The 17,865-nt window shown below is 40.6% G+C and overlaps 1 protein-coding gene across 1 annotated transcript in view; it reads left to right on the top strand.

Moving 5' to 3' along the window:
- Nucleotides 1-8,128: 8,128 nt before the first annotated feature.
- Nucleotides 8,129-17,865, top strand: part of LOC307039863 (sodium- and chloride-dependent taurine transporter-like) — a 44,906-nt gene continuing 35,169 nt past the window's right edge. Inside the window, exon 1 of the mRNA XM_079682296.1 lies at nucleotides 8,129-8,618. The gene's annotated coding sequence lies outside the window, so the exon portion shown is untranslated. The remainder of the gene's footprint in view (nucleotides 8,619-17,865) is intronic.

Genomic DNA, 17,865 nt, shown 5'->3' on the forward strand with positions numbered 1-17,865 from the left:
TATTCAATTGCATTTCAAAGAGGTCCAGTAAGAGAAAATGTAATTAAATGCTCTGTTTTCGCTGTCTACCTTCCGCCATTTGAAATTACTCCGACTGTTTCTCTCCTCTTGTCGTGTCTCTGTGTGTGTTTGAATCTATCGTGCTGACTGCACCGATTTGATTGGCTGAGTAGCGTCACCTCCTTAAAACATTAAACAATAACTTTTTTTAAACCTTTTTATTTTTATGTTTTAAACATATTGTATAAAACTCCCCCACTACTTGGACTATTCCTTGCACCCCTCTAGAATAAGCCAGAATGGTCTCAACCATATTGCATCAGTAACGTGCACTTGTTATTATAACAAGATCGCAAGGACGCTGGTAGCGATCGGAAAATTGAGTGTTGTTCAGTTTGTGTGTTGTGGAACATGCGTGTCCGTGCATGAAAATATACCACAGAACCAATTACAATTGCATGTTCAATTCACTACCCTGGAAGTTAATACAGTTGTTAAAGTTGGAACAGCCTGTGGACAGCCGTTCTTCCTTGCATGTCAGTCGCCGACGCCTTTTTACAGAGGACAGGCACATCTAGCTGCAGCACGACCCGTATATTTCCGCACGCTGTGTTCTCAAGACATATATTTTTTAACATTTTCAACATGGTGGATAAATCCTTATATGCTCCCGGTAACACACTGAACGTCAACTTTGCCTCCTTATTACATTCACCCCTACTTTAGTGGGAACAATGAGTCTGCGTCTTTGATGCACAGAGGAATAAACGCAGATCATCCTCTGGCTGCAGCCTTGACCGGTACTTGCTTTTGATCAAAGTCAATGCGGAAAACCTGCACTCACACAGGTAGGTGGAGGGGAAGGGAATGAGCACTTTTACAGCCTTTTTGGCGAGGTGGGGGAACTCGGTCTCCACAGACAGCCACAAGTGGGCAAGTGTCACTTTACTCGTCTTTTTCTCGTTCTTTTGTGTCTCACGCTGCGCCTCCCCTGAAGCTCTCTGGCGCCCCCCAGGGGAGGCGCGCCTCACACTTTGAAAACCGCTGCTTTAGACAATAAGAAACATAAAGTTGACTGTTGAGTTGCTCAGTTTTTTTAGATTGTCAATACTATTACTGTATAACTAATATATCAGGTTAAGAGGCACATTCAAATAAAGATTGGTCTTTAAATGAAGAGTTTATAGCCGGCCACTAGAGGGCAGTGTCACTGCTGTCGCTGCCCGGTTATGCCGTGCTCTGACCCGGTAGTGCCGAGCGGCCATTTTAGTTCAAACATTGTTCATTCACTCCGCCTCGAGTTGAGACGTTCGTCCACTCATTCATGTAAGACTGTTTCCACTATTATATTATACTATATATATATTATACTACTATACTATGTTTCGTGGTATATATTTGTGTTGATTAAATTGCATGGATGTAATACTTTGTCAGCTTATCTTGCTGCATTACTCTGTTTCAGGGTGTCGTCATCCTTGTCAATAAATTACCGAAACTGACATTGAGGAGTGTGTTTCTTCATGACGACACCATGAATGAGTAATGTTCAAGTACATGTTTTCTTTTGAATTGTTTGTCTAAAGTCAAGGATCTAGAACTGGTACTTAGTTTTAATGATACAGTCTGGTTATTATGCTGTTTGGAGGAGGCCTCACAGGTAAGAGCACTAACTAGCTAAGATCACATGTACCTTAGCTTGACTTAAATGTATTAAACGTATAATTAAGTGATAACAAAATATAAATAACTAATGTCATGCAAACATATTAATATTTGCTTGATTCCAATGTTGAATTTAGCACAATTGCATACAAACGTTAAGGGATTTTAAGATTCTGAAGTAGTATGCTAAAAACTCAATAACTTAGATTATTATTTATAGTTTTGCTGAATAGTTTCATGTCCGCTTACCTTAGAAACGTAAAATACCACGGCAGTGTGCCGATGGGGAGCATGTTAGCTTAGCTTGGTAGCTTCAGCTAGCTCTGGAACTTTCAGCTCGGTGGCAGCAGGTCCCGCCTCGGCTCCGCCTCTTTGCCCTTATTTGGAGCAGGCGGGAGTTGAACTCTGACGTCACTGTCGAGCCGTTAGTGGCCGACTCCGCCTACTAAGGGCTTCTCGGCAACTCTGCAGAATCCTATGGGTGACGTCACGGACCCTACGTCCATTTATATATACAGTCTATGGGTTTAACCCGTTCTGACCTCCGGCTGCACTGCATCAACTCTCAATGATGTAATCAGTCAGATTTAGAACTATTATATTATTCCCGGGGAAAATTAGGTCTTTTGGTATTTGTTCCATTTACAAAAAAAGATCATATTAAAAACAATATTAATTGCAATAGTAAATGCTTACTTTTTGCTCAAGAAGCTATATCACTGTTTACTGTAGCGGCTGTTAGCTAGTTAGCTTTTAGCTGTTAGCAAGTTAGCTGTTAGCTCAGTTAGCCATGCTGCCAGGACAATAAGCCCTGAGCACAGGAACTTTGAAACTAGCATGGGGAGGATTTCATATAATACCATAAATATTTAGGATTTCAGATAAGGTAGTCATCATTAAAGAACATAGTACAAAGGTTTGCAGCAGAAAACATAAGAACAAAAACTTTAGGAAAAACATGTTCACTGTTCCACATCAAGAAAATGAGACTACATTGATCCCTTCATTAGTTTGTTGTTAGGTTGAGACTTTTACTTTTTTTATAGACATTATTTAATGCACAAAAATAAATGTTGGTCAATTAAAGCTATTCTTAACCTGTTTTTTAAAATTCCATCAAACCTTGAACATACACGTACTGTAGCCGATTTAAATAGTCAAAACCCCCGAATAGGGGAAAGACGTAGTGTATACACGTTCTCCATGGCGAGACCTCAAATCATCTTCATGAAATATATCAAACTATAGATCCTACACATCCACTGGACCTGGATTCTAAAAGTACAATATATACTTTTCGCTAGAAATCTAATCAAAAAGTATTTTAATGGCCAAACTATTCTACAATATGTGACCTGCTCTATCGAAATCAGTCGCATTGACCCGAAGACACATTTTGAGTTGTATACACTGCTGGAAAGAGGAGATTCCTTGCTTTCTAATGATATCAGGATTGTTTTTGTACTCCAAATATTAAGCGAAATATGTGACATTATATAATGACTGTCACCAAGTCATCATTTTGAGAAAAAGGCCTTCAAAGTTTTCTCTTCTCTGGAATCCATCGATCTGATTTATCTGAATTTGCCGAAACAAGTTTAATATTCTGAAAGCCAAGACTTTGTTTATTTGAAATCAGATGAAAACAAACTGTAACGGACCCTGCCTTGTTATTTATGATTACTCTACGCTTACATTCATAATGTCAGCCGGAGGGAGGGGGGGCGGCGCTGCGGAAGAGCAGATTGCCTGTCATCTTCCCTTTACAAGCTTAAAGAATATATTTATCGTGTGAGTTTGGAAATAAAAGTTTCATATTCTGAAAGCCAAGACTTTGTTTTTCTAAAATCAAACAAAACACCCGAACCCCGGAAAAAAAATGTTTTACGCAAATCCACGTTTATTTTGAAATGAGCCGTTGCGACTTCCAACTGATTTCGATAGAGCGGGTCACATATGGATTTTCCAGAGAGGGTTATTTGTGAATATACGACCCTCCAGAGCGTTTGCAATCAACGGAAGCATCAGCCCATATGCCGCAAATTGTTTTTTCTTACACGACCACTAGAGGTGCTAAACTTTCAAACGTGACTATAGGTCGTAATAAGCTGCTGAACAATCAACCGATTTGGTCTTTTTTTGGAGGAGGACAGGCTGTTAAGAATCCATCTCAATCAAGAGACATCTCAAAAATAATAACACTTATCAATTCAAATTACTTATAAATAATAAATTGAACTTGACAAATATTTTTATTAGGAAATGTGTCCCACAAACATCAACAAATTATAGTTCTATTATAACAATGCATGGCAAAAGGGTACAGAAAGTTTACTCTTGCTGCCAAGGCTTCATATTCCATTTGACAATGTTGAAATGTATGGGAAACATTTCCAAGTTGAAGATCACTCTGCAGATCAACTACTTTCTAATTCTTGTTTCACCTCCAGTGTTACTCTATCATCCAGCAGACCACTTCATTTGAAAGTGAGCAGGATGTCTGGAATTCAACAGGATTTGATTATGCAAATTAGTTTTAGGAACTAGCTTTGTGTTTTTCGTGTGTGTGTGTGTGTGTGTGTGTGTGTGTGTGTGTGTGTGTGTGTGTGTGTGTGTGTGTGTGTGTGTGTGTGTGTGTGTGTGTGTGTGTGTGTGTGTGTGTGTGTGTGTGTGTGTGTGTGTGTGTGTGTGTGTGTGTGTGTGTGTGTGAGGTTTAAGTATGTGACATGCTCCTAAATGTGAGTAGAATTTATTAAAACAATAACACATTCATTTATCAGAACATTCACATGTTGTTGAAAGAGTGCAAAGAGTGGACCCTGGGATTTTACATGACAGTGATCCATTAATGATGGACGCTTTTTTAATTATTGGAGGCAATAGCATGTGCTTTAATAATTCCTGTCTTAACGTGTAATTTCAAACAAGTACCTTTGGAAGGACACGTATGCCAACCACTGGGAGAATCAAACACATGTTGTAATGGACTATTTGAATCCTGGGTCATAAAAAAGGTCATGGTCGTACATTTTTTTGATAAACAGCGAATGGGTTGTATTTGGAAGAAATAAAATATACTTTTTCTTTATAATGAGAAAAAAATGTGAACTCTTGCTTGTAGTGTGGTTTTCAAAAATGGATTGATTGCTGGAATGGGAAGAGTGCAGCAGCATGTTGGGCAACGTAAGGCCGTGTCAACATAACGCTTCTTTCTGTTTTCAATTAGTTTTAGTGAGAACAGAGAGCAGAGTCTTTTGCAGTCACCTTGACAAAAAGCGCAGCGTCTTTGTGTGAGTGGATGAAATAAAAAATATTTCAACTTTTCAAAAAAGCGCTGGTGGCGTCACTTTTCTGTTTATATGAATACTTCAGAGGTGCAAAAGTACAAATTGTATTGGCTGTGCCAACACTTTAAACCACTGAGGTGTCGCTTTGTTTGAGTAAATGACGGACACTTTGACTTGCCTTGTGTACGATACGACAAGTTTATACAACTGCCACTGAAAGATCTGGATCAGCTCCGTTGTTCACCGGTTTTTAGATATTTGGGTACGGAGGAGAAGAGAGAGGGTTGTATTTTCACTTTGTGAGTTCCCTGACACACAGGGGGCATATTTATGTACAATAAAAGACATAAAAAAGTGCATTTTCATGATAGGAGACCTTTAATACTGCACCTGCAAATGTACAAAGGATTGCAATTATTCAGATTTACAAGTTATCAAAGACAAGTCCTTAGGCGCGTTCACACCGCAGTACTTCTCCCACTTTAGTTCCGATATGATCTTAGGAAATGAGAAACTGAGAAATGCTGCCAGCCAATGACAGAGCAGTTTGCAGAAAGGTCCAGAAAGTCCATGATTCAACACATGGATTAAACAAATACCGCTTCAGTTCATTATATTGAAAGGTTTATCAAACCATATGTCTGTTTTGTCCCTTTCTCTACTTAATATGAGATATTATTACGGTTTCACAATGCATTGAAACTGACAGCAGCCTTATCTACACTCTGCTGCTTTGGCCTGTGAAACTCATCTACCAGTTTCCTGGGTAACTCTGGTCCAATTTCAAACCACACCCTACCCACTCCCGCTCCGTGATGGAGTGAACACCGTCACATTTGCAGCTTAACGAGGCTCCCTTCTTCCAGGTGGAGGGTGTAAATACAGCAGCAAGCTTTGGGACGAACTCCCCTTTCTCCGGCAGAAACAGGAAATGCCATAACTTTCTTAACAACGGTTTAAAATCAACATCTCTTGGATTAGAAATAACAAAAATAAAACTCTAAAAATCTTTTATGGCATATTTTTTGAAAACATATATATTTTTTTAAATCTGATGTTTATAAGCTGCGTAGTTTTAGCAAAAGTCCATCCAACTTTTACCGTTTTCTAGACTGGACATGAGTAAATGATCCTAAGTTAAAACAAATACGAGGTAACCATGAAGTTTTGAACATCTGTATGAAGATATTAAATAGCTCTTGTTGTGCAGTTTATCAATTAATGTTTCCGCGGAACTGTTAGTAAACAGCTTGTTTCATGACAGACACACACAGCGTTGAGTCCGGTCAGGTAGGGCAGCAGGTGAATTCAGGACTGATGCAGACTCGCTGTTTGAGGGCTTAATAACCCACTCCCGCTCCACAGTCGTTGGTTTGGAACAGCACTTAATGTGGTGGACCCTCTGCGCGAACGCGCAAACGGAAGGGTAGGGGTAGGGTGTAGGGGGTGGTTTGGAATTGGGCCTATGTAAACACATGGGTACCTCTCCTTTGCTCTGAATAGATAACGCTGCACTGTGGGGGCATGAGTCCTGGCTCAGAGTGCATGTGCTGTCCATGAAAGTAGCAGAGAGAAACATAAAACTATCTTTTTGAAAATGCTTTTCAATCATTTTTGTTCCTCAAGGTTAGACAGAGGAAAGCGTTCTAAAGTAAGGAATTGTGGACCTCAAGCTTCCAGAGCAATCGGAGAACCCTGCCAAACGCATGAGTGCAGCCCAGATGTGAAGGCCATCCAGGATTTGGCCCCCCAGAGGAAATCAGCATCATTATTGGCAGGCCATAGATGTATATTTAGAGGACCTATTTCAAATGTAAGCAGATGTGAAGAAAATAAACGTAATGTGTGTGAACGTGAGATAATATAACAGCATGTCAGAATAAAGGGCAGGTCTTTGAACTAACTGTGTGTGTGTGTGTGTGTGTGTGTGTGTGTGTGTGTGTGTGTGTGTGTGTGTGTGTGTGTGTGTGTGTGTGTGTGTGTGTGTGTGTGTGTGTGTGTGTGTGTGTGTGTGTGTGTGTGTGTGTGTGTGTGTGTGTGTGTGTGCAAATTATAATTGTTTGCCTGTAGGCCTACTGTAGTGCAAAAGGAAACATGAAGAAATTCATCAAACCAAATTGACCTCTCAGGATTACTATCAATCATTTTTTTTTTTTAATGTCAATTACATTTTTCATTTTCAGGATATCTTTTTATGGAGAAATTGTTAGTCATAGAAAAAATAAAATGTAGTAGACAGTAGAATAGATCCTGGAGTAATGGTCACAGGGTCAACAAAACTATCCTCTGTGAACCATTAAAAAAGTTGTGTACCTGCAATAAATCGCGAATAAACAGGGAAAATATCACCATTATACTACACTTTCCACAGAGAAAAATGATGCTAATGTATGTTGAGAAACTGGACTGACACTTCACATAAGGCAACACCGTAAGTGGTGATAACATCTAATATATCATACCATTTAGGAGGCGTGTGGCGCAGGTTCAAACCCCACTGCAGTCAGCATGTCGTTGTGTCCCTGGGCAAGACACTTCACCCCAAATTGCTCCTGTGGGGATTGCCCACAGTATTGAGTATGTAAGTCGCTTTGGATAAAAACGTCTAACAAGTAACATGTAATATAGAGTCATATATGTACTATGGTGAAAAAGCTAATGTTAGTCACATGACATCACTAAGCTATGGCATAGTGCCTTAAGCCCGTATAGACATAATAGAAACACTCATAGAATAACACTGAAATAAACAGTATTCCAGACTGTTGCAGACATAGCATTACACTAGGGTGTTCCTACATTTATTAGGCCCATCTAAAATATATTATGGTGGAATGAAAGTTAATAAACACATGGTGTTTAAGCTGTTCCTGTATCGATTTAAACGTGTATTCTTTCACTTCAAATGTTGAGTGAGGCTCAGCTGCCGCTGTTTCTCAGCATTGTCGATCAACAGCATGGCCTCAAACTGTGCTCCTTTATTTCCTGGCCCGCGTGCGCACCAGCGCATGCTCACAATCACGCGCGTGTGGATGGGCGGGTGTAAGGTAGCTTGAGCGCCGCTGAGAAAACGAGTGTGTGCCTTGAGAGTCAGTTAAGCAAACCAACCATCGTGAAATGGGTTTGAGGGGGGGGGGGAGACGGACTACCCCTTAGTGCTGCCTTCACGTGCTTCTCGTAAATCTCCCCTTCATACTTTTGAATCTGAAAACCTTTAATTGCCTATGGTAGGCAGTTTATGATAAATGGAACCGGATACAGAGCTGCTCTGTGAAAGGATTAGGAAGAGAAACGGTGCGCGGATGCATTTAAGAGTTGGTCCGGTGATTCGGAGAGATGCCCGGTGGTTCGCATCACTTCCAACCCAACTCTCTGCTCCGCTCTTGTAACGGCGCACATGATAGGACTCAGAGGCGGGTCCTAACTGCGTCACACTGCTCTCCTGTTGCTCTGAGAGGAGGCAGGCCGGTGTTTTTCCACTGTCTCATGTCCCCCCGTTTGGAGAGACAAAGGTCAGAAAGAGAGGCTTATAAACACGCTAACATATAGGCTCCCGACACGCTCAGCCCTCAGTCGCTCTCAGAGACACAGGAGGACACGGACAAGACGAAACCTACAAGGGACTGCTCAAAGGACATTAAAAGGACAAAATAACAAACAGAGCAGGTAACGTAAACACATTACATCCTCGTTGAACACCTCTCAAGCCGGGCTCTCATTCATTTTATTATATTTGTTATTATGATTAGAATTTAAATGCGTTTATCTGTGTCTGTGTTGAGTTTGAATTACATATTTTTGGCAAATAATGATTTAGGGAGATATTTGCATATGTGGTCTGACAATTCAATTAGCAGTCTTTTTAATTCGATTGTATTTATTGATGTTTTCACTGGTGGCAGTGTGTGTGCAGGTGGTGAATAAAGGTGGGGAAGCTCCGATGTGCATTTAGATACATGCTCTCTATGGATTTCTTAATAAATTAAACCTTATTTTGCATTAAAATCATTTTATTTAACGTATTCTGTATGTTAAGTGATGTCTAATGCCCACATGCTTGAGTTAAACGCTTTTATAGGATATTGGGTTTTCTATTTCCTTATTATTTCTTTATTTTCCATCTTTGTTTGTCGAGCAGACCATTTATTGGAGCTTTTCAAATCTTTTTTCTCCACAGTCATACAGTATTTGTCTAATTTTCACGTCAGCATAGATTTGTTAGCATTTACACTTAAGTATTTAATTTATTCGTGTTTTTTTATTGGGTAAACTCCCAGAAAAGGGAAGTAAGTAACGCTTTTTAGAGGGTGAGGAGGCGGAGATGCTCGCGAGTCGCACGTTTCACATCGCGCGCGGCCTCGCCACATGCCTCTCTCTCTTTCTCGCGCGTGCGCTCACTTCACCCTTCCCCTCTTTGTCGGATCTCTTAGTTTATTTGATCATAATAGGTTATTAACCACTTGGGACCATGAAAAACAGAATTCGGAATATATTTAGAGCTGCATCTAGGCTATACGTTATGCAGTATTGTCAGTGCGTGGGAATAAAGCCAGTTTCCAACATCGAGTACACCTTAAATGTCAAATGCATGCTTTGAAACATCGATTTTATTTAAAAAATGAGTATTGGTTGCCGTACAGGATCAGGATTTTTAAGATCAATTGTGGGGTTGTTTATAAATTGCTTGGTGAATGCCTTGCAATGTCTGATAGAGAAAATTGTTTGATAACGGCTGCAAAATGTCTTGAGTAGGGTTGGGTGCTGATAGCAGTCCTTTTTTGGATCCGTTTCAATGCTGGAGAATTAGTTGTTATCGCTCAGAGTCCAACAACTTTTATTAGGGATTTTTTCTGATAAGCAAAAAGCACTGTACAAAACACCCGGGCAGCCAGGTGTCGATAGACAGAACTAATACACATAGCTACATTTCATCATATTTTGAATTTAGGAGATTTTATTTTTACCATTTAAAGTCTAAATATCCAAAAGCTGAGCCTTGATGGTTTTGATAAGCTGTTTTTAAATTTGAATTAGAGTCAATGCAATGTTATCACACTCCAACAGATTCTTGAGGATGACCATGTTTAGTGTCAAAGTCACACCCTGCAAGGTTACACTGATAACCTTGCAGGATAGGCCTTTCATAGGTGATACTTTTAATTTGTATTTACCGCTGTCAGTTATAAGACTTTCCTACTCCAGAAATGTAGTCTTTGCCCATACTCATCAGATTTGGTCAACTAGCTGTTATTGTATTGTGACACAGATGTTTGTGTGTGTGTGAGCTCCTGGCCTTGAGTTTTATCTAACATTGGCTGCTGTAGAGTCAACACCACGCTGATGTGTGAAAGTCTTTTGAATTGGCCTCTGTAATTTGGAATTTTAATCAGATATATTGCACCCAGAGACTCACCTAAGTTTTGACATTGGTCCCTTTGTGCCCTCTGGTTGTTTGTATTTTGGTGAGCTAGCATCTGATCTGTGCCCTGTACTACGAAGCAGGATTTTTGGTTAGCGAGGTAACTTCAGGGTTAACTTCAGGCTCTGGGTTTCGGGTCCTACGACGCTGGTTCACTTCTTACCGGGGTAGATCTCCATGGTAACTATGCTGAACACCAAACCTGCTCCGGAGCTATCAAGTCGTATTAAGCCTCTTACACACCAAACTGACAACAAAGAACACGTCCCGACGGAACGTCGCCTCACGTCGCCTGCGTCTTGGCCATGTTTCGCACTGGAACACACTGCAAAGACTTCAGCCGACGGCCAAGTTGCACGTACGAACTGCGCATGGGTGAGTGGCAATAACTCTCCTTACCAGCAGGCGGGGTAGTGTGTATTCGGCATTCAAAAGAGGCAACAACCGGAAGACAGACTGCGTAATACACAGAGAGAAGAAGAACAGACTGCGTGATATAAACAAACAACAAATAGCGTGTGCGTTCCATTTTCACTCTACAACGAGAAGCTCATGGGGCTTTCCAGAACCTGTGTCGAGAGCTGGAGTTAAATGAAATCTCAGATTTGCCTTCTTAATAGTTTGTTTGGGTCCCTCACTTCCGTTTCGCTTCTCATGCAATGATTCGCTAAGCTGGACAGCCAATCAGAGTGATTTCTTTGGAATGAATTTAGGATACATTTGATAGTTATTCCAAAAGAAACATTTATGAAATAAAAAAATGTACTGTAAGTGGTTGTAATGGTTGTAATGCTGCGTTCACACCGGACGCGATGCGAATATTCGCTTCGCTCTAATCGCTCGAGTTTCACCGTGGCTGCCAGCTGTGTTTACTCGCATTATTCAAACAAGACGCGCTGGCTCGGGAGCTACAACTACAACAAAATGAACATATTTTACCGTGATTAAATTGTAATACACGTTTCTAAATGATGCCGAAGTAACAACATACTGATAACGGTTAGTAAAAAAAAAAAGAATTAATGCTTGACAAGTCTGCAGACAAGACGGCAGGCGAAAAACCTTTTTAAATGCTTGTTTTCTGAATGGAGATTGGGTCGACCAGGCTAGGCTAACATTGTATATGCTCATTCCACACTCATAACAACGGCCTACAGACATAAATAAGCCAGCGACTGTATTCGCCATGACACAGACAGTCTGTGGTTTGGACTTGTTTAACTTTTGTCCAGTTTCTGAACAGATATGAGGAGCTGTGATCTCTGTGTGCTAACTGCTAACAGCTAACGGCTGATGTTTTCTGGTTGAACGTCAGTTACGGCAGGCTGAGATCCTCACCGCTGATTGGCTTCCGCGAGAACGCGTCACGTGAATTTGACGCTCGAGTTGAAAAAATGGAACTCTTGCGTTTGGCGCGGCATTGTTCAATCGCCTCAATCGTGCCGCGTCCACCGCTTCATGCTCGCCGTCGGAGCGAATTTGCGTCTGTCCGCGTCTCTGCATTGACTTTACATGTAATCCCGCCGCCCCCAAACAGCGCATCGCGTCTGGTGTAAACGCAGCATTAGTCTGTCAAATCAGCAGTGAAAGCAGCTCCTGTTAACAGCAGACTTGTTTGCTTTTGAATCATTTATTAGGTAAACTGAGGTTAGTGAAATGTGTGTGTTTGTGTGTGTGCTGAGGAAATCACACCGCTCGTCTGAATTCCCAGAGTTGTTTTTACATATGGAAACAGAGAGCCTACAGTGACACAGTAGATAAAGACTTCACCCAGTAATACTGTAAGAGCTGCTGTCAGACTTGAACTACGGTTAAGATGACCGTGTGTCCTTGACTCGCTAAACCTGCCTCGACATATCATGAGAAAGGATGGTTCCAATGATCCCAAAATTCTGTTTTTTTTCTGATAGTGCTTCATTATGAACAACTAATCTGAGTTTAAATCAGAAGGAGCTAGCATTAGCTGTTAGCCGTTAGCAGCCTGTAAGCAGAGTTCCATGACCTTGCTTTCAAATTGTTAAGGATATATTCAGTAAATTGGGCTTAAAATGTAGTCTTTGTTCAGAAATATTTTGGAAAATATTGTTGTTTGAGATATTTTCACTGACATATTCTACAGAGATAACTATGACTTGTTTACATTCCTTTTGAAAACTAAACTGGAAGTGATAGTAATGGATTGTATGTTGACCTTGGTATAAAGAATCTTGGAATTTCCCTGGTATTGGTATCGACGTCTACATTTCTGATATCATGACATTCCTAATTCAATTGCCCCTGTTTAATCTTGTATGATTATGTCTATTTATGTTCTTTGAACCGCTAATAATCATGGTTTGTAGCTTTGAAAGATGAGATTGACCCTTGACAGCGGAAGGTGAAAGCTGTTGATTTATAGCCAATTCTCATGGGAAGGTCAGGCTTAATGTCATTAAAGGAATGCCAAGTGTACATCTTCAGGCAAGAGCATTGAAGTCAATTAATCTCATGGAAGGTGAAGGAAAGAGTGTATAAGACGAGGGACTTGTGAAGAAAACCAACAATTTCAAACCTGGATCACTGCGGGAAGCTCACAGATGAAGTGTCATTTATCTACATGGTAAATTAAGGGAAGTTCCTCTATTTTCTAGAACTTGATGACTCAGACTTACCGACATAAAATTAGTTTGTGATCTCTCGTTAACACGGTGTAATGTGAAATTTCGCAAGTTAGTCTGTACTTCCTGCAGATCATATCATATGATCTATGTTAGGATGATAAAAGCATGTACATTCCTGCAACCAGCGGATTATAATCCCTGTCTTGATACTAAACTCACGATAAGAGCAGGGATCTCTATCAAGTCAAACATCCTGTCGACATTACCCATTGGAAGAGTTGATCCTTTGAGAGTGATATTGATACTAAAAACTGATCTTTTGGTTTCAGATAATGTCATAAATGAATTGTTGTATTTTGACTCAGTTTAGATACAACTCTTAGTTTAACCTGTTGAACCCCGTGCCCCCGCCGGCGGGGGCAAAACACAACAATATTCACAAAACTGTATCTCAGGGCTTATTAACATTTAACAACCTATTCATGTAGCATACCCACTTAATGGGAAGAAACTCAGCTATCAGACAATATTAAAAAATTTTAGCTAAACAAAACACAAGGGTAATACCAAGCCTATGAATTAGCACTAAGCAAAAGAGTGCTAACGCACTTAGCACATAACTCACGGTGGCAATATTTTATACTTAATGCAATCTGCACAAACTATATATCATATGAAAGCTGAGATTCCACAGACTCCACTGTTATAGGTATCATCATTGTGCGACTACAACTCGCGGCAGGAAAAGCCAGGAAAGACAACACACAACTTCACTTTACGGGGCCAAAACGGCAAATACGTCTTACCTTTGCGGTGTTCTGATCAAAGGTTGTGTTCAAGGGCATTAACACATATAAACACTGCTGAAGTTTAATCCAATGTCTCTGTGTCACTTTGAAATGATTACTGATAATCCATCATAACATTTATGGCAATAAACCTAGTTTTCATAAAAAGTGTAACATAGCTTTCGGTTTGGGAAAACTGCGTGTGCATCACTCTCAATCCTCAACGGTAATGTTTAGATGGATTTAGGAACTCCCCCTCGATTCTTTTGGCTCTAACGGTTCAAAGGAGGTGTCAATCACCAACATCGACCAAGAGATATACCAAATGAGAGGTGTTTTTTTTCTTCTTCTAAATCTCTCTATAAAAGGCACATTTCACTTGTTTTGCATAAATCTTGATACAGGGTACTTATTATATGTTATAGGTTGGATTCCTAAAGCTTTTAGTCTACTATCCCATCATTCAAGTGTGGTTCTCACTTTAAGTAATGTTTTTTTTGGACGGAAACTATAATTTACATTTTTTTACTATGTTCAATCTGAATTTACTTTAAAATAAAAACATCTGTATTGATTCTGACACTTCTACCTCAACTCACAGGTGTATCATTGCTTTGAGAAAAAAGATTATTCATTTACCTGGGAATGTCATTTTCAAGCCTGAGACCTGAAAAACAGGCTACAACCCAGAGTTGTGATAATGAGATGGATACATTGTATATAAACAGAACTGAAGCCAGTTGACCTGACAAAGAATAGAAAAAAACTGTTGACTTTGGTTAGATAAGACTCAGAGGAATGCGTTTTCAGTAACCTTTATACTTCCTGCTATCAATTTTTTTTCCTCTCTTACATGAACACTCATTCTTTATTTTAAATCAATTTGTTACTTGTCATCTTGTATCTAATCATCCTCTATTCCTCTATTATTTTTGTCAGTATCTGCGTGTGACTTACTTCTCTTTCTCTCTCTGTTCTTACTGACCCCTGTCTGTATCTTTATACCCGTCCCCTGTTTATTTTGAACTCTCTCACTCTTGCTTCCCTTCCCTGGTTTCTGTCTTTTCTCCTCTCTTCATGTTCCATCCTTACTCTCACACATTTATACACGGTCCGTCTAATTTCTTATACTCAAAAATCAAAGTGATACCTAATGAACAAGGAATAAAATGATAATGCAAAGACAGTCATTGGGAGTTGATGAAAAGTTGAAGATGGAGGTCAAAAAGAGAAGGGGGGATGAAAGAGATAATGGAAACAACTCAGTGGAGGACATGAGGAAAATAGTGAGTTCAATGAAGAGGGGAGGTCAAGAGGATGGTGGTTAGGAAGAGAAAAAGATAGGGAGGGGAAAAGATGGTTACTACAACGAGGGATGGAAGATGATAGGAGAACGAGCAGAAAAAGGATGAGGAGATGGAGTGAAAGAAATGTGGGAGGAAGAGGAGAGGAGTGATTAATAGGTGTCAGCCCAGTGGAAATGTACATGGTCTTAAAATAGGAGAGTGCGTTATGTAAGTGGTTTGAAAGCGTGTGTGTATGTAATGCTGGCTGGGTACTGGAGTCGCTACATGAGTCTTGGCTCAGAAATCAAACACACACAGACACAGACAATGAGTCTCTATGTTTTACATGCAAGCTTTTGGTTTCAGCTTTAAATCACCTCACTGTTAATTGCTCTTCCCACAGCAGGCTTTGCTCTCTAGAGGTCGTTTGGTAGGCGACCGTCCAACACAAACATTCGTGCAAATGTATCACTGCTGTCATCTGAGAATTTCTTAACTCTGATGACTATCTCTGCGATCATAACTATGAAATATGATTCTGCAAATTCCTCATCCGTCAATCAAACTTTTAAAGCCACATGATGACACCTTCTACTTTGGCTCTTCTGATGGAGCTTCTCTGGATGGCAATCTTTCCTAAGAATAAGCCATTGAAGCTACTTGTGGTCATTATCACAAATATGTGCCATCCGTTCTCTCTTGGTTCCTGGTGGCAGACAGTTGCAGCTCTTTCTCACCTAGAGTCTCGGCATGTGACAGTCTCCACCCAATTGGTTGGTGGAGAGAGAGGAGAGAGAGAGAGAGAGAGAGAGAGAGAGAGAGAGAGAGAGAGAGAGAGAGAGAGAGAGAGAGAGAGAGAGAGAGAGAGAGAGAGAGAGAGAGAGAGAGAGAGAGAGAGAGAGAGAGAGAGAGAGAGAGAGAGAGAGAGAGAGAGAGAGAGAGAGAGAGAGAGAGAGAGAGAGAGAGAGAGAGAGAGAGAGAGAGAGAGAGAGAGAGAGAGAGAGAGAGAGAGAGGAGAGAGAGAGAGAGAGAGAGAGAGAGAGAGAGAGAGAGAGAGAGAGATTTATGTTTGAACAAGCCCCAATCGAACCCTGGTCTACCTGCATGTGACATCCGACCTCTGCAGCTCATCCAGAATGCAGCTGCTCGTCTGGTCTTCAACCTTCCTAAATTCTCCCACACCACGCCGCTCCTCCGCTCACTTCACTGGCTTCCGGTAACTGCTAGAATCCACTTCAAGACAATTGTACTTGCGTACCATGCTGCGAATGGTTCTGCCCTTCCTACATCCAGGACATGGTTAAACTGTACACCCCAGCACGTGCACTCCGCTCTGCGTCAGCCAAACAGCTCGCTGCACCCGCACTGCGAGGGGACCCAAGTTCCCATCAGCAAAAACACGTGGGTTTGCTATCCTGGCTCCAAAATGGTGGAATGAGCTCCCCATTGAAATCAGGAAAGCAGAAAGCTTACACATCTTCCGGGGGAGACTGAAAACTCATCTCTTTCGACTCCACTTCGAGCGATAGAATTATTAACAAAGCACTTATATACTAATAAAGGACTGGCTTATCTAAAGCCAGTTGAGTAGCACTTGAAATGTTTTAGCTCTATGAAACCTGATGTACTTATAGGATTCTGTTTTCTTCAAGTTTGTATCTTCCTGGTCGAATGCACTTATTGTAAGATGCTTGGGATAAAAGCGTGAGCTAAATGCAATGTAATGTAATGTAATAATGGGCTTTTTAGAAGATTTTTATTTTATTTTATGTTCATGGTGTCACCTTTTTTTTTTTTTTTTCTTGCAACGGATTATTGTCAGCTTTGTTAAAGCCACGCAACCACATGGCACAGTGTTTTACATTTATTTATGTGGAACAATCATTGCAGCCGATGTCTAATTTATTTTAGCTTCAAAAACAAGATGCTAGATTACATATGTATGTTCATCATTATGCTTTCCCTCTAACATCCATAATGGCTAATTAGGTGTTGAGAGGGTGTGAATAACTATGGAGAACACTGTTGGCCGGAAGAACCCCATTAGGGTTTTCCATAAGAATTGGCACAAAATAAACCACTTAATGTACAGCAGCTGAGGATTTCCAGGTTGTGAAGCAAGATGGCCATTTTTTTACACAATTGCAAAGGCTTTCATGAAGTTGATCGATTCCAAGATACAAAAACGTTAAGAAGCAAACCAAACATCTATTAAACCATTCGGATAACTTCTTTAATAATTTATATTAATGTGCATCACTATTGATTGTGGATTTCATTTACTTTCATCATCCTTTCTCCCCCTTCTTCATTTGTTTAGCAAAATTAAAATCGTTACGTGTTGTAAATGGCCTAAAGCAGGGGTCGGCAACAGGCGGTCCGGATCCGGACCCAGACGCCGACCTATACGGACCCGGACCAATAATAAATACATTAATAGGGGATTTCAACATTTAGAACATAGCTTTTAACCATGAGTGGACTCACTCATGAACCATCCTCCCAGAGGTGCTGTGCTCCCCACTGGGAGCACAGAACCAGTGTGTCTCATTTGTTCAGAGACCGTGGCGCCAGTGGCGTTTTCTCCCGGAGGCTAAGGGAAGCCAGGCTTCCCCTGTTTTTTCGGATTGTAGTTATAATTTAAATAAAAACACTTTGTTTTGTTTCGATAATTCTCCTTTGCTGTGTGTTGCTGCCGGCCTGTCTCTCCCCCATTCTCATTGAGTATTTTACAAAGAGTGAAACAAACAGCGCCCCTCTAGATGTTATGGTGAAACAGTAGATTGCACTCACTGCTGCGAGAGGAGGCCAGCCGAATCT

The sequence above is a fragment of the Notothenia rossii genome, assembly GCF_949606895.1.
Source record: "Notothenia rossii genome assembly, chromosome: 5".
Classification (NCBI taxonomy): Eukaryota; Metazoa; Chordata; class Actinopteri; order Perciformes; family Nototheniidae; genus Notothenia; species Notothenia rossii.